Here is a 23,662-nt window from a genome sequence, read left to right as displayed (position 1 = left end):
GTGTGTGTGTGTGTGTGTGTGTGTGAGAGAGAGAGAGAGAGAGAGAGAGAGAGAGAGAGAGAGAGAAATTGTTCCCACCAGAGGAAGTGGTGGTGGTGGTGATGATGATGATGATGATGATGATGATGATGATGATGATGATTGCGCATACAAACATTACATACCCGGTACACAATTATGCAAGCATACATTCACAGGCACCCATACATACATGAGTGTACGTGTTTGCCAAGTCCCAGTCTCTCCCAGTACTGCTCTAATATCACGTGGACAATTGCCCTGTTCCAGACGCACTCACAACGCACGTTACACTCTCAGATTCCTACGACTCTTTCCCAGCTGAACAAAACCGTCCTCATCATACAGGGGTTGAGGGTGACTGTACTATCTCTCTCAGGCTCCCATGACTTACTCTCAGCTGAATACAACCGTCAGGAATTGTCTGAAATATGGTAATACAGGTGTCCCGACTATGACCCGTAGTCTTGTCGGTTAAGGAAGCTCTCCGAACACCTTTTCCTAAGCGATGTATTTCGCTTAGTACACCTTGCTGTCGTCATCTGTGTTACACAGATCCTTCTGAGGTGTTAGGGAGTTTCCTTGACCGACGAGAATTTGAGCCCGTGAGAGATTTAATGCCCAGCTTATCCAAAATTAGAGTCCCTGCAAAATTCCCATCCACTTTTTATGTACCGGAAAATAATACTCAGGCTACCATGCGCACTCTAAGCTTAGTAAAACAATTTCTCGTTACCTAATATAAGATACGAGAAAACACACATCCTCGAGAGGGTTAATGGCCATATCAGAAATACATAAATAAATAAACAATAAAATACGCTCTACACAATTCCAGGGCGCCCCTGATGTACGGTAGCGGTGTGGATTAACGATGGGTAGGGCTGGCAGCGAGTACAACAAAATAAAACTAAAAGGATTCCACACCATTTACCATCTAGTCCAGTGCAAGTGTTGGACCAGTGCAATTCTACCACTCTTTTATTTTGGGAATTCTCCTGTAGCCTGTTTTTTTTTTTTTTTTTTTTTTTTTTTTCCGAACCGTATAGCTATTTATATATCACTTTTGGACTTTTTATTTTTTTAATTTCCTCTCAGTTACCACCACCGCCCACGAAGTAGGATGGAGCTTATAATTATATTCACCCGTGTCTGTCTGTCTGTGTACACGTTCTCAAAAAGTGGCTTTCGGATTTCAGTGAATGCTGGTGGACAGGTTTATTTAATTCTGAGGTGGATCCAGATTCGGATGTAAGAATGATCCAGATTTTACTAGCAGTGGCAGAAGTATGCGTCCTCTGATATGGGTAACAGGGTAGACCAACGCCGTAGAATTAATTAACTATGAGACCGTAAAAGTATTCCTCTGGCAGGCAATACAAAATTCAGCAATAAATCTTAAATGTTATTGGCGCTGGGGGAGGTATGAGTTCTTTGATGCTTTCAGGTTAATTTGTACTCCATTTATACACTGACTTTTTTCTAATTTTATCAACCACTTCATGTCGATGGCGTCCTTTCTATCGTTTTGTCTGCTACCTCCAAACATTTTTATTTGGCTCGAGTTTTTTTTTTTCTAACTTCTGTACGCTGCTCTTCAAGGCAAGAACAAAATGAAAATCATGCCCATGATTATTTTTTTAAAGAGTATGTGGGCTTACGATTCTTCAATATCAATCATTATGGTCTCTCTCTCTCTCTCTCTCTCTCTCTCTCTCTCTCTCTCTCTCTCTCTCTCTCTCTCTCTCTCTCTCTCACACACACACACACACACACACACACACACACACACACACACACAATTCTCAGCCGCCACAAAGAACACCATCACAGGCAAATGAAATCACGTGGCGCTGGTTGCATATTTACCAACGGGATCGGCGGGAAGTGGAAGAGGAATGAATTAGTATGAGGAATGAACGGGAAGAATGTTGGGAAGGAAGTATGAAATGAAGAATGAGGGGGATAAAGGGAACGAAGAGAAAGCAGGATAAGGGGAAAGATCTGGCAGAAAAAGACAAATGGAATGGAGGATGCGAGGTATGGGAAGGAAAAATGAAAGGAAAAAGCTGAATGAAAAATGAGAGCGATATGGGGAATGAAATATTTTAAGAGCCAAAAAATAACTAATACTTTTGACAATGATCAAAGGCGACAGAGAAAGGAAAGTGAAACCAGATAGTTAAGGAAGACGATGGGATAAAAAAAAAAAAAAAAAAATGGAGGAGGGAGGGGTTACGAAGAGAGAGGCAAAGAAAATGAAAGAGCAAGTGGAGGAAGAAAAAACAGAAAATAAAAGGAAGAAAGAACGGTCAGACAGTGATACCAGATTAAAGAAAACAAGACTACCTACCTGTCTAGAATCACAGATAATATAAGAGAAACAGAACGTACAAAGGATGCTCAGTAGAAGGCACCTCTTCGCCATTTCATCCTTGGGTCACCCGGAACATCCAATAAAAACATCATTATCTTCCTAGATGATTTTCCATAACCAAGTGGACAACAAAAACATCAAACAGGCAGACAGGCGGACAAACACAGTGGTAAACACATCATTAGCAGGTGCCGGAAGTAAATAATAAATAAGAAATGATGAAGGACACCGAGGTGGCGGAAGAAACGAGGATGATTTGAGACATATTGACACGTGGCGAGAGAGAGAGAGAGAGAGAGAGAGAGAGAGATGAACGAGCTAGTGAAAACTAATAATTTTGAACGATGGCGTGGGAAGGAGAAGCAATGAGATGAAGAGGGAAGGAAGGATGAAGAGAAGAGGCAGGTAAGTGAGAAAACCAGAGGAAACAATAGATAGAAAGAAGAGTAAGGAGGAGAGATGTGAAGAGAAGAGCTGAGTAAAAAAAAAAAATGACGTAAAAATGAAGAACAAGACAGAGGAAAGGAGGACGTGAAAGACGAGGGAAAATGAGAAAGAAAAAAGGAGGAAAATAAGCTGGGAAAGTATGAAGAAAGGGAAAACGGGATGAGAGGCAAGAGGCCAAAGAGGACAGGAGAATAAGAACAAGAAATATCCGAGGAAAAATAACCGAGGAAAGAAAATGGGAAAGCAAGGGAAAGAGAGGAAAAAATTAAAGAGTTAGTGCAAATTAAGTTCTCTTGAAGACGAGAGGCGAGGTCACACAAGCAAGAGGAGGAGACGGAGATGAAGAGCTGAGAAAGAGATTATGAGAGGAAGAGGAATAGAAGAGAAAGGCGAGAGCAGAGGAAGATTAGGGCACAAGGATGAGAAAAATAAATATCCGAGGAAAAATAATCGAAAGAAAAAAAGAAAGCAAAGGAAATGGGGAAAAAATAGTTACTGAAAATTCTCTTGAAGACATGAGGCGAGGTCGCACAAGCAAGAGGAGACGGAGAGGAAGAACAAAGAGAGAGAGAGAGAGAGAGAGAGAGAGAGAAAGGAAGGAAATACCAGGATATAAATGAAGTGACAGAGAGAAGGGAGGAAAGCAGAGGAAGAACAGGAAAAGAAAAACAAAGAGGGAAGACATAGGAAGAATGAGGGGAAAGGAAAATAAGAGGTTAGAGAGAAAGTAGGGAACGGAAAACGCGAAGAAATGCCAGATGAAAAGAAGAGTGAAGAGATAGAAAAAAAAAAGAAAAAAAGACTATGAAGGGGAAAGGATAAAAAAAAAAGGACAGGAAGCTAAGGATAAAGATTAAAAATACCACGAAAACCAAAAAAGTGGAGAGAGAGAGAGAGAGAGAGAGAGAGAGAGAGAGAGAGAGCATGAACAGCGAGAAAAGAGAAAGGGAGAAGAAAATGCACAGGCGGGAGAAAAATTAGAAAAAACGAATAGGAGAGAGAACAGGCAAAAAAATGTTGAAACAAACAAGAGTTACAAAAAAGGAAAAGGTGCAGGAAAAAAGGAGGAATATAAAATGAAGAGAAGGACGAGACGCAATGCATGTGAGACGACGACTGAGAAAAAGACGGAACGGGAGAATGCGAGAGCGAAAAAAGAAAGACCTCGTGAGATAGTGCAAATTAAACTTTCAGCAGACGAGAGAGAGAGAGAGAGAGAGAGAGAGAGGTGTGTGTGTGTGTGTGTGTGTGTGTGTGTGTGTGTGTGTGTGTGTGTGTGTGTGACATGGCCTAAGAAGGATGAGAACTGCGGTACTTACTGAGTTGTTGTTGATCCCTTCGTTACAGATAGAGTGAGTCTGACATGGAAAAAAAAAATCAGATAAATAAATAAGAGTCATGGCGGTCGAGGGGTTAATTAGCTTGGCCTGGAGGTAACCCATGTAATAAGGAAACTAAACGGCCTGCCCCCACTCTTCCCTGGTAGCTAAAGGTTTATTATTACTGAGCAGGGAATTAGATTAGTTGCCCCTTCGTTGCCCTCTCTCTAATTCATTTAAGTCCGTGAAGGAGAGGGAAGAGTAAGGAAGAAAGGCAGAGGGTGGTGGTGCTAGGGAAGAAGGAAAAAGAGGGATCGTATTTAGGGAAGAAAAAAGGAATGCTGGAAGGAAGCGAAGACAGAAGGAGAAAAGTGTGTAGGCTATCATGTGTTAGAAATACATTACACTGAAGAACATCATTAAAAGAAGAAAGCGAAACGAGAGACAGACAGAAATTAAGAGGACGTGACTGGTTCTCAGGTTCTGAAAATATAGAAGTGGGATTCTCTCTCTCTCTCTCTCTCTCTCTCTCTCTCTCAACAAATATACAGGGAAAAAACAATCCATTCAATTAATTCCAGCCATTTTTGCTCGTCACTGATTGTCGGTCTGTGATTGACTGCCGCGGCTAACAACACGCGGTGATAGCAGCCGTAATGACCCATCCTCACCCTTTTTAACTATTCAGGGGTACGGAGAGCAAAGGAGTATTGGGAGATGGCTGTCAGGGGTAGTGTGTTTCAGTTTACCATACATCTAGCTCTGTAATTTATATATTTGTATCTCTTTACTTTCGTGTACCTGTATTGTGATATATTCTTACGAGTATCTTTCTCTCTAGACTATTATCAAAACTGCCAAAACTCTCATGATTACTGGTCTGGCAGAGAATAAAGAACTACGTGTATATTAAATTTCAGCTTACAACGGACAATTCTATTCAGGTCATTAGGTTGTATTCTATGACTTCCTATCGCCTCTCCCTCACCGATTCGTTTTGCATATTATACCTTCACATCCTCCTGCATGCCATTTATATCTTATCGACATTTTCCATCATAAACATACAAGAGAATATTGATGTGTAATATGCAGAATAAATCGCTACGGAAGAGGCGTTACGAAGCTTCCTATGAGACTTAGAATACGGCCACATTTACTTCACTTTGAATTAATCGCAGCCTCACTGAAAAATACAACTTAATCATCTCATCGTCCATTTTTTCCCTCCTCCTCTCATTTGCAACTCCGCGGGAACAAAATTAATTATGAATCTGGATATACCTACGTAATTACTAAACCAATTTCGTCTCCTAGAAAAACTATAATTATGGAAAGTTGTGAAAAAATACATATATCGAAATTCAAACGCAAGATATTAAATTCACTCCCGGTATGAGTTTCCGCCTTTCAATATGAGGGTTGGCGCTTGACAGGGACGCCTTCATGTAATGATACTGATATGACTGGGTGGTTTCACTGCCTGGTTATACAATCGTCATCCAGCACCCCACCTATCCCCCAAATGGAGGATGGTGGAATGCAGGACGAGGGCGACTTCAGCCTGCAGTTCACCAGGTTCACTTTCTTGATGAACCTGGGGCCACAACAGGCACAACAACCTGAGGGTCATTGTTCTTTTTTAATGGCTACCAGACCATTATACTCAACTTTGACAATGAATAAAGCATTTTTTAACCCATCCCGTTCGAAAAAGTCTCTCCTCAGTTTAAAAAATCAATAAATAATAGTAAAATCGTCTGGTTGTATAAAAAATACTGGTATACTTATAAAAATGGCGCGTACTTGATGGGGTGAGTGACTCTTTTAACATCAGTATTTCAGATTAGTTTGATACATTTACCTTCAGTCTTCGGCACACCATCATCAATTAAAAAACTGTTAATTTTGTGAATCCCTTACATTAAAAAAAGAAAGAAAGAAGGCAGATAAGAGAAAAAAAAAATGATTACAGTAGGTAAAGATTCTACGAGAAGAGGTAAATAACACTGAGAGAAGAGAAGGATATGTACGGAAGAAGGAAGGAAAGAAAGACCAAAGAGGAAAGGCAATAAAAGAAAGGAAGATGGAAGAAAAGGAATGGAAGAATGTGTGAGCTTCGTAATTTCTCTGCTGAAGCAAAGTCCGCACAATAACATTTCTATGTAAACGTAGCAGTGATAACCAGAAACTTGACAATATGCAGCGTTCTCTCTCTCTCTCTCTCTCTCTCTCTCTCTCTCTCTCTCTCTCTCTCTCTCTCTCGTCCTCCCCTTCAGCTTCTTTTCATTTTTCTCCAACATCTTTCTTTTCTTAACACATTAAAGTTTCACCGTTAATTTCCTGTGCAACAAAACGAGCATTCCCAAAAGGCAAAACCCAACAAGCTACAGTCAAACCAGAAAAAAAAAAAATAATTAAAATTCCAGAAAGGAGTGAAATTAAAATCCCTGAAAGAGATTAAATTGAAACCCCGAAAGAGAATAAATTAGAACCCCAAAAGAGGTGAATTTAGAACCCAAATGGATGAAATTAGAACCCAAAAAGAGGTGAAATTAGAACCCAAAAAGATATGAAATTAGAACCCAAAAAGATATGAAATAGAACCTAGAGAGATGAAATTAGAACCCAAGAAGAGATTAAATCAGAACCCAAAAAGAGATGAAATTAGAACTCAAAAAGAGATGAAATTAGAACTCAAAAAGAGATGAAATTAGAACCCAAAAAGAGATGAAATTAGAACCCAAAGAGATGAAATTAGAAGCCAAAGAGACGAAATTAGAACCAAAAAAGAAATTAGAACCCAAAAAGAGACGAAACTAGAGCCCCAGAAAGAAATGAAACTAGAGCCCCCAAAAGATAAGACTATAAACCTAAAGAGAAGAAATGAGAATAGCACAAAGAATTCATATTAGAATCCCAGAAAGATGAAATTAGAACCCTAGAGGTTAAATTAGAGCCACACAGACATGAAATTAGTACCCCAGTGAGAAATGAGAATAATTATGGCTTCGACAATAAAATGGTGAAGTAAACTGACAGACACACAAACCGGCTAATTACAGACTGACACGCACAGAAGACAAGAGAAATGAGCCGGGGGATGCTCTCTCTCTCTCTCTCTCTCTCTCTCTCTCTCTCTCTCTCTCTCTCTCTCTCTCTCTCTCTCTCTCTCTCTCTCACTCACTCACTTTTAACCTCTTCACAACACTATTATTTTCTCCCAGGTAACGCCAGACGATTTAATTAAGCCGAGAGTGAGTATATAGGAGTCTGAACTGGTTAATACTGTTATCATTAATCCTCTCGTGGTGTGGACAGATCTAGCATTTTATTCTACCAAATGCCAGACGATTTTATTCAGCTGAGAGAGAGAGAGTTATAATTATCTCTACTCTTATATCACAATGACTCGTGCCGCCTATCACCCTTTTCTGCCTTGGTCCCATGTCGTACTATTTGCCCAACGCAAAACTTTGCACAACTGACTTACGTCTCGCGTAAGAAGAGAGATAAGAAAAATATATAATAGTATTAGTAGTAGTAGTAGTAGCTGTAATAATAATAATAATAATAATAATAATAATAATAATAATAATAATAATAATTAATAATAATCAGAACACGATTTCCGACACACACTCACCCCTCTTCATTCCAATATCATAACGGTAGGGTTAAGAAACATTCTTCATTCCTACACATTAACAACTTATTTAAATTCTCGATCCTTAAATACTCCATATCCCATCTCTCTCCAGGGCACCTCCAGCCGAGTCGTCGTGATTCTGGCCGTCCCCCTACATGCCATTTGTAGGGGAGGATTTTTGTGCATCATAAATTTGCCCCCTCTCTGCATGAGAGGTAAAAGAGGGAAGGGGGAAGGAATGGTATGGAAGGGCAGGGCAACGGTGGGGGAGGGGATGGAAGGCTGATAACACTGTCAGCAAAAGAGGAAAAAGATGAGAGGAAGGAAAAAGTAGTAGAGGAGAGGAGAGGAGAGGAGAGGAGAAGGGAAGGGGGGAAGACGAGAGGAGAGGAAAGAAGATGGAAGAAGAGAAGGAAGGACTGCGTTTCGCCTTCCATTCTCGCTATCCACGAGGCTAATGTCTCAACAACCTCATACACGCACCTGATACCTTCCTATCCACCATGCTGCTGTAACTTCACACTAAGAAGAATTTCAGTAGCCATATAAGGGTATACTCGTACTTTATCAACCTGAACAATTCGCGGCACTGTAAACTCAACACGCACACCTTCCTGCTCCCCTGCCTTACTTTCCACTCCTTACCCACACCCTCACCTCCACTTCTACCCCACACCCTCACATCCGCCCTTACCCCACACCCTCACATCCGCCCTTACCCCACACCCTCACACCCACCCCTACCCCACACCCTCACATCCACCCCTACCCCACACCCTTACCTCCACACCTGCTCCACGCACTTGCCCACACCCTGCTGCACACCTTCACACCGCAAAGCTTTTACGGACAGCCAATTTACTACCCCTCCGTGCGCAGTTTATCAAGGCCCGCTGTTACCACCATTAAACCTCTGACTGCTAGGGCTTTCTTTCAACTGAAAAAAATCCAGTGTTATCCTAAATAAATTCCTAAGTGCACCAACAGCAATGCAAGGGTTAATTGATATAGATGTTAAGCCTCTTGACCACCAGGGTTTAACTTAGCTAAACAAAATCCATCTGGTGTTGGTCTAAGTGTGCTAACATCAGTGAATGGGTTTAGAAAAATTTGGTCGTACTTACTAGCCTCATCTCTCTCGACCACAGCTATCCGTAAGTGTCCATCTGTACTTTTATCTCCATTCTTGCAGCAACCAAACACCACGGTCCAACACCAAAGCCCTGGTGCTCCCGCATCTAGAGCTTTTGAATCTAGGTTTTTTTCCTCCAACATGAATCGGATGATTTTATTAAACTCGGAAATGAACCACAGTATTGATAGGGATAATTACTATCAAATCCAGTTATAAATTTCCTTTCCCTCCAACATACCCTCTTCCTCTATCCCATCCTTACCACCACCACTTTTATTCATTTCCCATGTTGCTAACCAGTCTATTCGCCATGTCTGATATATGCAGGTCAATTTCAGTGCGTCTACCAGTACAACACCCTGTTGTAAACTCGCCAGATAAACACGTCAGATTCCAGTGACTTTCTTTGCCGGCGACCCCTTCAGGCAACGACCATTATCAGTTTCTTGTTCCATTGTTACTCAAAGTTTCCTATGCCCTTTGTCACTGAACTTCTGTACGACCATTGTTAGGTAACTTTTCTTCGAGCAGAGTTTACCCAGACGAGGATCCGGGCTGTGAGAGGTGAGGTCTGGAGTACTACTGTGACGGACTGTCAGAGTGGACTGTTGTTGGGATAGTTGCATGCATCCACATTCCTTTCCTTAATCAAGATAATGCCCCTCCCCTAAAAACACCGCCCTTCTCCCATCCCCCTACACACACACATCGGCAGCCACAATTACAGCAAGTTTTTCTCAAAATTTTTCGCACATTATCACTAAACACGTCAACCAGGACCCAAAATCACATTCTTCCCTATTTGTGTCCGTGCTACTGCTTACACTTACTAAAACGACCCGAACATGTTCTTTCAGGTTTCTGTGACTCCCTTTAGCCGATTTAAATCGTCTGGAAGTAGCTCGAACAGATTTTAAGAGTTTCTCTGACCATGAGAGGGTTAATGACGGCAGCATTAACTCTCACGCTCCTATGATTCACTATGAGCTAAGTAAAATCGTTAGGCCATGCTGGAAAAACGTACTAGAAATGCCCAGACTACAAGACAGCTAGTAATGGTAGTATTAAGTCGTGGTAATGGTGGTGGTGGTGGTGGTGGTAAAGATGGGACCATGAGAAAGATCAGAGAAAGGAATTGTTCCGCCTCGCGACGTACCTTGCAGCCGCCAGGGAACAAGGCAGTCCAGATCTGACAGCAACACGACGTCTAATCCCGAGGGATAAACAAATGAGACATGGCAGACTTGAAATTTTTTCTGGTGTTTCTGTACACACACACACACACACACACACACACACACACACACACACACACACACACACACACACACACACACACACACACACACACACACACACACACACACACACACACACACACACACACACACACACACACACACACACACACACACACACACACACACACACACACACACACACACGTTTCATCAAGTGTAGAACACCTGTATGGGTGAAGACAAAAGTTCAACAAGAAATCGCATATATAGGCTATACCTCAAATTCACTAAATACTGCATCAGAACGGGGATGGTGGGGGTGAGGGTGGGGAGGGGGAAGGGGAGAGGATGGAGTCGGGGAGGGGGAAGGGGAGAGGATGGAGTGGGGGAGGGGGATGGAGTGGGGGAGGGGGATGGAGTGGGGGAGGGGGATGGAGTGGGGGAGGGGGATGGTGAGGGGAGGAAGGAGAGGGTGGATGTGTGGAGATGGGAGTGGGGGATTCGGTAATCAGCAAGAGAGGCGGCGGGGCGACCTACCTAATGGAATGCAAACAAGAAGTTATCAAGAGGTGCGTCAGAGAGGCGGGAGGCCTGGGAAGACGACGAGTGGAAGAAGTTTGGGCCAATCTGTTCAGCAGGAAACTTAACTAAACGTCTCTCTCTCTCTCTCTCTCTAAATTCAATCTTCCGCTAATAACCTCCTCTGTACACTCCTTTTTTCCTCCAACCTTTCTCTATTATCTTACTCCGCGTCCCCCACCCCCTCTTCCCCTCGTACAGTGGAAAGCATAAAAACTAAATTTTAAGCAACTTATACTCAGCGAGTGATTTAAAGGTACCCTAACTACATTTATTAACTATTTCAAGCCCCAGTAAATTCTAAGGTACCTGCACGACTTTCTAACAAGCTGCTGCAATAAAAATAAATGGAACACTTACATCATCAATACTTGTCTCAAACATAAACATGAAAAGAAAAACTCGCGCTACTACTGGCAAAAGGCGCAGTCTCATAAAGCTGGAATTCAGTGAGGCCAGAAATGAAAGAATGGGAGTCAAAAAAAAAGAAAAAAATGAACAGACAGAAATAAGGAAAAGGGAACATAAAATATTATGACTGTCATAAAAAATCCAATGGCCGTATACCTTCGAATATTTTGCCATTAGGAAAGTGGAAAATGTGCAGCAAAGGTCCGAACATTTGGAACACAGGGAGATTGAAAAGTTAACGAAATGACTTATATTATTAGTGGATGTGGAATGAACGAACCAGAGACGAAGAGGCTGTCTTAGTTACTGATTACAGCAACTGATCCAGGTGGCGTAGAAGTGATGTTCGTGGCCGCCGCATAAGATAAACATTAACAACAGAGGCAAAGAAATTCTACACACTGCACGAGACACAAACACGTTTTCAGACACACACTATAATGAATGAGGGAGAACAGCTTGGAATGAAGGTTAGGTGTGTTGATGAATCGTGATGAGAAAGGCTTGGAGACTTTCTTGCTGCGGCCAGTTTTTACGACCTACGGAGTTTAGACGTGGCTACGGTGCTCCAACCGAATGTGGTCTAATAGGATAAGGCGCTACAACCGAATGTGGTCTAGTGGGTTACGATGCTCCAAACCACTGTGGTCTCGTGTGTTAAGGGGAGCAAAATAAAAGTGACCCATACAAGCTGAAATTCGCTGTAGACTGGGATATTGTGCCCATGTAATGACACTAATAGCTCATGGTCCCTACGCTCCAGATGGGGCAATAAAGGCTTGGATGACAGACAGATAGGCAGTCGATAGAGAGATAAAAGAAAGTGCCGGGGTATAAATACTTTGAGAGAGAGAGAGAGAGAATATATATATATATATATATATATATATATATAATGTCAGACAGATGAAGGTGAAGGACGAGGAAGTCATGAAGGACAAGATGTGAAGGACGGAGGATGGACCAATAATAAAAATGAGATGTGGGGAGAGATGAAACGTGAATGATAAGGGGTGAAAGGAAAGGAGTGGTGAAGAAAGGACGATGAAAGATGTGAAGAGGGAGAAGTGGGAAGATATTGGAAGGTGAAGGATTAAGGGTGCTGAGAGAAATTATCACAAGAAAAGACCGCATTCTCTCTCTCTCTTTCACACACACACACACACACACACACACACACACACACACACACACACACACACAATGAGATAATCAATGCCAAATGGCTCGCAGCGGCGGTAAACCTTGACCTACTTGCCACATTCTGGACGTTCCCTGGGGCACAATCCATCACAGCCAGTCGTAAAATTTATTACTGGTCCTGCTTTTACTCTCTCTGCCTTGGCTTTCTGCAGACTTTCTGAGTTTCTGAGTATTATAGCGGGAAATATTTTATGGAGTAACTGACAAGCATCAGGATTATCTAGTGGCAATATATATACCAGTATCTATCTATCTATCTATCTATCTATCTATCTGTCTGTCTATCTATCGAGAGAGCTACCTACACACACACACATGCATACATATAGATAGATAGGACAGCCAGCCAGATAGCTTTATATATAGAGCTATGTATCTATCTATGTATCTATCAATCTATCTATCTATCTATATTATATATATATATATATATATATATATATATATATATATATATATATTATATATACACCAATTACATGTGATTCATAGATACGCTGATACACACGGGAAAAAAAAGGGAACACGAAATATCCCAACCGCTTCCATGTATTCAGATCTTCAGGAGAAAGCAAAGTGAAGGATGTAGAGTACACCTGCTATTATTACACGGAAAAAGGAGGGATGCAGAAATCCCTAGGGAATTTACTAAGTCACTGACAACAACCAGTGTTCGAAACTTACATCCGTACGCCTGTGTAATTGACTGATACGTCCAAAAATATATTTACTAGGAAAATAAGAAAATAACTTTCCATGCATAAAACACATTTGCCCTCCCCTGAGGATGTGTATACACGAAAGCGCTTGAAGATATTTCGTGTGAGTGGATGGTGTGTGCCCCCACCTGCCACAAACCATAACCAAAATACATCATATCACAACATCGCATTAGCACGAACCACCGCCTCCAGTTACTCGGCCGCTGTGATTACCGACACACAGTACTGCGTGCAAAAATCTGACGCTGCAAAGACGGCCATGCTCACGATATCCCTTGATGGCGAGACAAACAGAACCCTGGAACGCCAAGCCCGTGTTTGCTCGTAGTGTTGACGCCGCTAACTACAAAACGCGTCCCCAGGCAAAGACAAACAAGTACTGGAGTAGCGGCTGTTTTCTCTGTCCGGTCCACTCACTCAGGCTCCTCTGGTCTGTTGTTTCAGGATCAGTTTTGTCAGTGCACGGAGCTTAACTTTCGACAAACGTTCAATTGCGAGGAAGAAAAAGAATAAAATGTTCAGTAGTAAATAATAAAGAACACGAAGAGGCGTTGTTATCTTTAGCAATCATTGGTGGAGAAAATTACAGAGAGAGAGAGAGAGAGAGAGAGAGAGAGAGAGACAGACAGACAGACAGACAGACAGAGACAGAGCCAGACAGCCAGACAGACAGAAACAGAGCCAGACAGACAGAGACAGAGCGAGAGATAAGGGCGGACGAAAAAGGCTAAAAGGAAAGTGAGAAGCAGAGATTAACGAGGACAGAGAGAGGGAGAGAGAGAGGGCAACGAACGGGGAGACAAGAACAGAAAGGAAGCACAGGACAACAGGTGAACAAAAACCTGACAGTAACAAATGGTGTGTGTGTGTGTGTGTGTGTGTGTGTGTGTGTGTGTGTGTGTGTGTGTGTGAGAGAGAGAGAGAGAGAGAGAGAGAGAGAGAGAGAGAGAGAGAGAGAGATTAAAAGGTAATCAGACAATGCACATATCGACGGGTTTTATTAGTGAGACAATGGGCAGTTGTCTCGTGCGGTTAGGTAGCTTGCAAACACTTCTTCCTTACCTCTTTATTCCAGTTTCTTCCCCGTTACTAAATTCTTGTGTGTTATTCATGCAATCTATGTCGATATTACAAATGATGTAAGAAGCAAAAAAGAGGATATTAATGGGTGGTCTCGAAAATAAATCGCTAAGGAGGAGGTGTTAGGGAACCGCTTTACCTGACGGGAAGACGAGCCAGTGATTAATGACACCTTGATTGGACGGCCAGGTGAAATGAAAGCGAACTATGCTGGAGGGGGACGCTTTCATGTGGTGGCCAAGACATATCCAAGCGAGTGAACTGCGCGTTATACAAACGTTCCTCAACTCCCTCCCTATCCCCCGAAATGAAGATGGTGGGCTACACGAGAGGGGACTTTAAGCTGCAGTCACTGGGCTCACGTTTCAGATAACCTAGGGCACAACAACAGCAAAACAACAAAAATAACATACTGCTTCTACTACTACGACTGCTGCTACTACTCCATCACCACCACCACCACCATCACCACCACCAACAACAGCAACAACAACAACAGCAACAAATGATCTGAGGCGTCCATTAATGAGCGTGTGAATTTGAATGATAATTGGGAAAGTGTTTTATGTGAATACATAAATCACATCGCAAAGACTTATTTATTCAGCCGCCACATTGCAATACAAATTGTTACGCGAGAGTAAATAACTGTGGGTAGTGGCGTTGGAGGTGGCTGGATTCCACTTAAATGACTGGATTTCACTTAAAGGGACTGAATTCTACTTAAAGGAATTGGATTCATTTTAAAAGGGTTGTATTTCGCTTAAAGTGATTGGATTCTACTTGGGGTATAGGACTCGACTTTCGGGTATAGGATTCTACTTCCGGTTACAGGACTTTCGGTTATAGGGTTGTGTTTAAAGGGATTGGATTCTGTTTAAAGGGATTGGATTCTACTTAAACGGACTGGTTTCCACTTAATGGGTGAATGCAGTTGGGTAAGGTTGACAAACAAAGGCCTGAACAAGTTACTGAAGCTCTGTCTCAGTAAAGTTTGGCTATAAATATACGATGTTCTACAAGACACAGACGCCATAGGCAATCAACAGCTAAGCCTGCAGAGTGACCAGCCAAGGATCAGGCAGCAATCGGGTTTGTCTTGGGGGGAGGATTAAACTCACACCCATTCTACTTCCGCATAGACTCTAGCACAACTTTTTTTTTTTTCTCGTCCAGTTTCCTCAGTTCAATCTTTCGCGTAGGATATGTTTCCCTTCAAATCCGGATGCCAGACTAGATTTTTTTTTTTTTTTACAACTAGCAAAACTCCTGCCACGGACGGTCACTGCCACGAGCAATAATACTGTATCACAACAACGTTACAAACTGCAAAATAGTAGTCATTTTTTGATATACAATGTCGCTGATCCGTAACACAAGTAGCAGGGAAGGTTCTCCTAATTTTGGGAAAATGTTGAAATAAAATTTCTGCTTTCATTGTTACACTAAAAAAAATAATAATAATGCCAAAAATTTTCCACGGAAAATATTTTCCCTAGATTTAATGTATCTGGTCTAGTACGAGTACTATCACAGAAACAGCAGAGAATTTAAAAAAAATCGTAAATATATAAGCGACTAAAAATCTATATCTCGACAATTTCGTGTCCATTAATAACTCTTCTCAACTTCCGGTGCATTAAACAGAATCAAAAGCCAAACACAGCTTCTGAGTGCACAATTTCCCACTCGTATTTCAACTCGGCCGCCACCGTTTGCTTTACACTCCCGCTACCTGTGTTTGTGTTTGCACTATGTTTGGTGTGTGTGTGTGTGTGTGTGTGTGTATGTGTGTGTGTGTGTGCGTATGTGTGTGTGTGTGTGTGTGTGTGTGTGTGTGTGTGTGTGTGTGTGTGTGTGTGTGTGTGTGTGTTAGCTATTTGTTTATCGCAGCAAGTGTGTAAGTGCTTATGACAGTACTTGTGGTATGTTTCAAGACAGAAGTATGGGACAATTAAGAAGTCTAAGAATGATATACATAAGGAGATATAAATCTGTTCTAAATTCACATGATAAAATCGGCGAATGACGAATGCGCTGTGCAAAGCAGAATGTAGGGTAATGAGCAGGACCCGGGTTCGAATCCCGGTTGGGGCAGGGAACAGTTTAAGGATTTGAATTTCATAAAAAGCAGACTTTCCTGGTCTACCAGATGACCCGCCGACATGTCATAAAAGTACCCCCGCTAATACCAATACACCAGTCCTGTATGAGACAGCCCTAGCATGTATTCATTATGGACGGTGGGTGTTAGCGCCGAAGTGGTGACATGTAGAGAGGTGTATGGTATGTAGGGGGACTACTGGGCCTTGAGTGGTTGTGAAGCCTATGCCCAGAAGTCGGACGCATTAAAAAAAAAAAAAAAAAAAAAAAAAAGGACAGAACCTAAGGCGTGTTTTTGTGAGGCCCATGCTTGAGCCTGGCTCGAGCCAGACTTAAGCCAAACGTCCATTCCCGTTTTTGCGGTGCCCAGGCTCAAGCCGGACTCGAGCCGCGCTTGAGCCAGACTCAAGCCAAGTCGATCCATCCCTGGGTTGCCAAAACGCGGAAATATCGTCTGCTATGCGGATAAAACAGTCCACGGAGCTGCACAGTATGTTTGGGTGAGGACGCAGTAACCGCACCCTCACAAATGCGGATGAAAACATCCGCATCCCTTAATATACGCAATTTTACGTCAAATCTATAATAAATAAATTTATATCACTCATTTGTAGTAGTATCATTAACCAATGCGTTTTGTGTATGGGTAATTATTGCATAACTATGCCACAAAATGCATAATGCAGTCATATCCTTGTGGTAAGTGTTGCAGCTTGATGTGGACTGACAGAACATCACCATCTGACTGCTGGTAAGTAGTGTACTGCTTGTTCTGTTGAGTGTTGCATATAAGGTTATAATACTGTAGTTGCAATAGTATACGATATATATTACCGTTGATTGGCAGCTGACCTAAATTGTGCATTCCTCCTTCTTCCTACCTTTGGAGAGACACAGTTGGATCTGCGGGATGCCACCAAAGCGGAAATTTCGTGATGCCTGGCTCAACGATGGTGACAACAGGAACTGGTTAAAGAAGGTTGACGATGATGAACATAAAGCCTATTGTCAGGTATGAATGAGTGGAGGAATCCGAGATGTTACGTGTGTATTGTTTGGTTTTCTGGGTAGGTATCTTCTCCGTACATCTATGTATGCAGTCTTGTATTTTATTATACTCGTGCAATAAGTCATATCACCTGTATATGCAATCGAATGATGTTTTTGGCGTGCGTTATGTGATGTTTAGGGAATTCATGCAGGAGAACGTGGACGGTCATATACAATCTTTCGTGTATTTCCAGTATAACCCTAGCCATCAAGTAGCAATTTGTCCCCTGCGTGTTATCCATAACACTGGGAAACAGAAATACTATATCAGACGTTCGGAATTTATGTATGTCAATAATAATACATTGCATACATAGTTATATACCTACACGTTATACACATAATTCGCCCCAACCGTCACAAACCTCCCATTCCTACTCACGTTCCACTAAAATATGTGTAACCTTACAGGTATGCAGGTGCCAGATGGCAGCCGAAATTTCGACCATCAAGCGACATCGCACCAGTATGCATCACCTGACGAACCTGGAACGGCACACAGCCCAATCAACCCAGCCTCCAGACGTTGACGTGAATGACATGATCACAAGGGCAGAAATAAAGCTAACAACATTTCTGGCAGAGCACAACATTTCTTTTAATACCACTGATCATCTTACAGACCTTCTACAAGATATATTCCCAGATTCTGCAATAGCCCAGAAAATCAGTCTGAAGAGGACAAAGGCAGCTACAATAATGAAAAATGTTGGTACCATTGCTCAAGAGGAGGTTGTACGTGCCATGAAAGATAATGTTTTCTCCATCATAATTGACGAAACAACAGACATAACCACTTGCAAGACATGTGCTGTTGTTGTTAAATACTATAACAAAACAACATCTACTATTGAAACAAGGTTTTTAGATTTGCTAGGTATATATGACTCTCCTCCAACAGCAGTAGCAGATGAAAGTAGGGCTACAGGATCCACAGGTGAACATCTCTATCAAATGATAATGAAGTTTTTTGATGACCATTCGATCCCATTACAGAATCTTGTAGGATTTGCTGCAGACGGTGCAAGTAATATAATGGGTGCCAACAACTCTCTGGTAAGTCGTCTGCGTTGTGCTGCACCAGGTATCTCTGTCCTCAGGTGCATCTGTCACTCAGTACATCTTTGTGCATCACAGGCAGCAAACACGCTGCCACGTAAATGTGAGAACATGATTAGGGCCATATACACATATTTTTCACATAGTACCAAGAGGAAGCATGAATTCAAGGAGTTCCAGGAGTACTGTGATGTAAAGCCACACAAACTGCTACATGTTGCTCAGACCAGGTGGCTTTCCTTGCACTCAGCTCTCAGTCGTGTAATAAAGCAATGGAACCCACTACAGCTGTACTTTACACAGAAACACCTTGAAGAGAGGCTGGCAGCATCATCATTCATTCATGAATCTATGAGAGATCCATCGTGTTTCTGTATTTAACATTCCTGAATTTCATACTCCCTAAATTTAATGCATTAAACCTTCTATTTCAAAGACGTGAACCAACCATCCATCTGCTGTACACCTCCTGCAAGACACTGTTCCTTGACCTGCTCCGGTACTTCTACAAGCATAATATTGTCAAAAACACACCCGACATCTCACTCATTGACCCTGCACTGGAGGAAAACTATCTTCCCCTAGAGCAGGTTTATCTTGGTGTGGAAGTACATCGCTTACTGCAGACGCCCGAGGTTCGTCGGAATTCACCCATGATAGTGGACGTGAGAACGGTGTAGGTTGTTCATGGTAACGGCCTGTAAAGAGCTGAAGGTCAGATTTCCACTTGACAGTAGGCTTTTACAGTTATGTAAATGTTTGTCAGTACCCCAGTGTGTATCTAGCGAGGCTCTAAGCAGAACTCCATCCCTTTCAGATTTAGTAGCGGAGGTACCTCGCATCTTTACAGGTGATCTGCAGCACCTAGATGATGAGTGGAGGCGTATAACCTCTTTATCTGTTCCAGACAATGTTAAGAATCCATGCAATCCAGAAGAATTTTTCAGGTGGCTCTCAACCCAAATCAGTGATGATGGCACTCAAATCTTTACACACTTGCCACAGTTTGCATTGAAAATTTTGTCCTTGCCTACTTCCAACGCCGATGCTGAGCGTATATTTTCTAAGCCAAACCTAAATAAAACCGCTCTCAGAAATAAACTTTGCCCTCCACACAGGCTTCAACTGTGCTGGTATCAGAGGCCGTTACTGCTGCTGGGGGTTGCATTGCTTTTGAGCCGTCCCGCCACATGATTGCGTCTGTTCAGCACCACAGCAGAGAATAACTCTCCTAGGGGCTTTGTTAATCATTCTAGTTTCTTAGTGGCAGAGGTTTGGCAGTTTATGGGTAGCCTATATCTTGATTTAACATGTTGAGTACGTCGGAAACACTTTCATATATTTTTGTACTCGTATATTCTGTATAACACTGTACATTAATTACTGGTATGTTATACTGTACAGTATTTATATCCTGCAGGTTATAATTATGTTGCATGGTAATATTGTCCATAGAGAGAGAGAGGGAGAGAGAGAGAGAGAGAGAGGGAGAGAGAGAGATTTAAATTTTATAGAGATTTAAATTTTATATATATATATATATATATATATATGTTTGTATATGGATGGTGAGGAAATGGAAAATGTGAGCACGTTTAAGTACTTGAAGAGTCTGATAAGTAAGGATGGAAGTTTGTAGGATGAAGTGCTTGAAAGGAAGAAAGGTTGCTGGTTCCTCGAAAGCAGTGATAAGAAACACGAAAGTGAGCATGGAAGTGAAAAAGTTACTATACGAGAATATTATGATATCAACTCTAACGTATGAAAGTGAAGCTTGAACGTTCTTGGAAGACAAGTCAAGAGTGAGAGCAGTGGAAATGAGTTATTTAAGAGGAGCCTGTGGAGTCACATGGAGAGACGTCAGGCTGATAAATGAGGATATAAAGGAGCGTTATGGTGTCGATGTGGATGTGATAGGAAGCATTCGGAGGAACACACTCAGGTGGTTTGGCCATGTGGAGAGGATGGAGGGTGAGAGGCTGACGAGGAGAGTCCATGTGAGTGAGGTGGGTGAGAGGCTGACGAGGAGAGTCCGTGTGAGTGAGGTGGAGGGGGGCCAGAGGGAGGAGGAGGCCGAGGATGAGATGGAGGGATGGAGTGGAGAAGTATGTGAGAGAGGGGGTTGTGACTTTGGAGCGGGGCAGTGAAATGGCGGGGTCTGGGCGACATGGAGGCGATTTGTTTCTTGCCACCCCATGCGGGATTAAGGCGTTTGGCAACATAGAGAGAGAGAGAGAGAGAGAGAGAGAGAGTGTTAGTTATTTAAAATGTATTTGTTTGTAAATATAAATGGGGATAATATTGGGTCTTTTTATCCTTACATAGTTTCACTTGGTATCCCCTTAGACATTTCATTTTCTTCTATAATCCATTAAAGAAAATGTAGCGCGGATATCAAAGGGCGGATGAGCCCTGGAGCTGGCTTGAGGTAGCTCGAGCCCGGGAGTGTGACGTCATATGTAAACAAAGATGGCGTCTTCTGTTGTGTTGTATGTACTGTTCTCACTTTTTTTTTTCAATATGCCACGAGTATGTGGCTTGCACCGATTGATTTTGATATACAGGTATGCTAGAATTTACAGTTGATGCACGTGAGAGAAGAACGTGTGTAGCTCGTTTGTGGTGCAGATCAGATCAGATGGTGTTCACTTAGTATTGCTTTTGAATCAGCACAGGGCTGTTCGTTGTCTATTTTTTTTTTTTTTTTCAGTGTTTTAAAATACGTTTTCTAGTGTTCCATACTTCACAGAGGTATTTCTTGTAGTGGTAGAATTTTTTATCTGCATCTTTTGCATGTTAATAAGAGTATGTTCTCTAAATTGCCTTCTTCTACCTCATATTTACTTCTTATATCTTTTAATGCTTTACAATTTTTAAAGAAATATTCAAGAGTTTCTTCTTGTTTTGCACATAATTCACAATACGTATTTCCACCAGTATACCTTGCTCTCCAGTTTAATTTTAAAGTGTTCAAGCAACATCTGTGCAGCAGTATAGAACCCTGTGTGTTTTCATAAAGTTTTTCTTCCTTAATGTCTAATTTTATCTCTTTATAAATTATGAGGATTTGTTTGTCAGTTCTTCTCTCTAACATTTTCTTTTTTTCGTATTCATTTACCTTCTTTATTTCATCCTTTTTTAAATTGTCCAGTTGGTTAGTATTTCTTATGCTGATTTCCTTCATATATTCCTGAATATTTTTAATCCATGCATCTTTTTTTTTTTTTTTTTTTTTTCCATACAGTTCTAAGAACACTTTCAATGCTAATGAATTATTTTCTTGCAGAAGAAAGCGTACAATGAGTGGATGAGGAACAGGGGCGTCGAAGAAGCTGAGAGGAGGACGAGAGAGTTATACGTAGAGAGGAGGAGAGAAGTGAAAAGATTAGTAAAAGAGAGTAAGAAGAGAGTGGATGAGGAATTTGGAAGGAATTTGAGTGCAAAGTGGAGGGAATGTAAGAAAATGTTCTGGAAAGAGGTAAAGAGAGCTACACAGGGTGCCAACAAAGTTAGTTGGGGTGTGAAAGATAAAAATGGTAGATTACTAGTGGAGAAGGGAGAAGAAGTGAACAGATGGAGAGAACACTTTAATGAACAGGTGGAGTCCCTCCACGGAACACTGGTCTGTACTGCTCCTGTACAAAATAAAGGAGAAGAGTAAAGGTTTCCTTGGTGACTTGCATATTTCTGAAGAAATCAAGATCTTCTTTCTGATCCAGGTGATCACTGAAGCCTTTCTGCTTTCCATGTGATTCTCTGCACCAACCCAAAGGAACATAATGTAATTATAAAGTATGGTTTTGCTAATATTCTTAATATATATATATATTTTTTTTGAGGGGGTAGCTCACTGAAGGGAACACCTGAATGGAAATGAGGGTCAATTTTTAGTTTCACACAACCACTGATCTTTGCATCAAATCTGAGTGTTTCCAATGGTTTTTGGTGTGATTCATTTGATTTTGCCCTTCAAATCTATTGCCAATCAGTGGTTTCAAAGGAATGAATACTTTTGCAATCACCTTAGAATCCACTATTTCTTTTTAGAAATAAAGGTCAAAATGAACAGAAACACCCAAAACCATAGGAAACAGCCAGGTTTGATGAAAAAATATGTACTGTGGGCCTACTGCTTACCCTAACCCAACCCAGCCTAATGTAACCTAACCACCTAACCTAACCTAACCCAACCCAACTCAACCTAATGCAAGTATTATTCATTTGCGAGCTAAGTGCATATAATGAAAAATGGTCTGTATTGGCCCAGAACTAATTTGGTAAACTTATGTTTCTAAGAATCTCTAGTTGTGCGAATCTAAAAATTGTCCGAATTGAGCACTACCAGATACCCAATAATCACAAGGCAATGTGACCCTATGGCAGAAATTCCCCACACATTCAATACGTTGTTATCACAAATGAGTATCATCTTGATAATTCCTTTCCCCTGAAAGTATGCACTGATAAAGAGTTCATAATGCAGGTACAGTTCATGCAACATACAGAGAGTGCTGCCTGTTGCATGCACGCCTGAATGAACCAGACATGCACTCATACAGCTTGTTAGCCAACTTAATACTTAAATGGCCAATCATCTGCACCCAAAAGAAAAAAAATAGATATAAAAATATATAAATCTGGCTGGCACAACATCTGCATGATGAAATTAGCTCATCTACCAAACTGAATAAAGCATGCCAAACTCTTGTCTGGATGATCCTACATTCAAATTTTATCCAACCAACATATAGTCAGCTGCCTAGGCTCATCATCGTCGTTACCAAAATATTTGACAAACTCATTACCTGCTGCCAAGAAAACTATTGGCCTATGAAGCCTCTTCTCAGCTACCTAGTCACAAACAGACACTTATCAAAAATTGCCTTAAACTCATACTCCTGACATGATCTAACCAGTAATACAACCATAATTTTTTTTTTTTTTTTTTTTTCATTGTGTAGATGGGAAGTGGGAGGTACAAATGTGGAGATACTTGTGTTGGGGTATGTTCACCTTACACAATCAGCTTCAATTATGGAAGTTTGATTTTCCTTAATAGTAAAACAATGGCTGTAAATTTACTGGCGCTGCCAAGCCTGATAAGTATGTAAAATGAATCAATAACCTATTATCAGACTTTTACTCACCAAACTTTTGATATGTTAGATCTTACGAGTATCACAACCTAATCAGTCCATGATTCCAGTTGTTTCGTACCATCAACAGCATAACTTTTTGAACACATTACGAACATGATGGTCACAAATGT

The sequence above is a fragment of the Coenobita brevimanus genome, chromosome 70 (assembly GCF_032717465.1).
Source record: "Coenobita brevimanus isolate Jiangsu-jjx chromosome 70, ASM3271746v2, whole genome shotgun sequence".
In the NCBI taxonomy this organism is placed as follows: Eukaryota; Metazoa; Arthropoda; class Malacostraca; order Decapoda; family Coenobitidae; genus Coenobita; species Coenobita brevimanus.
Note: the sequence above shows the minus strand (reverse complement) of the source record.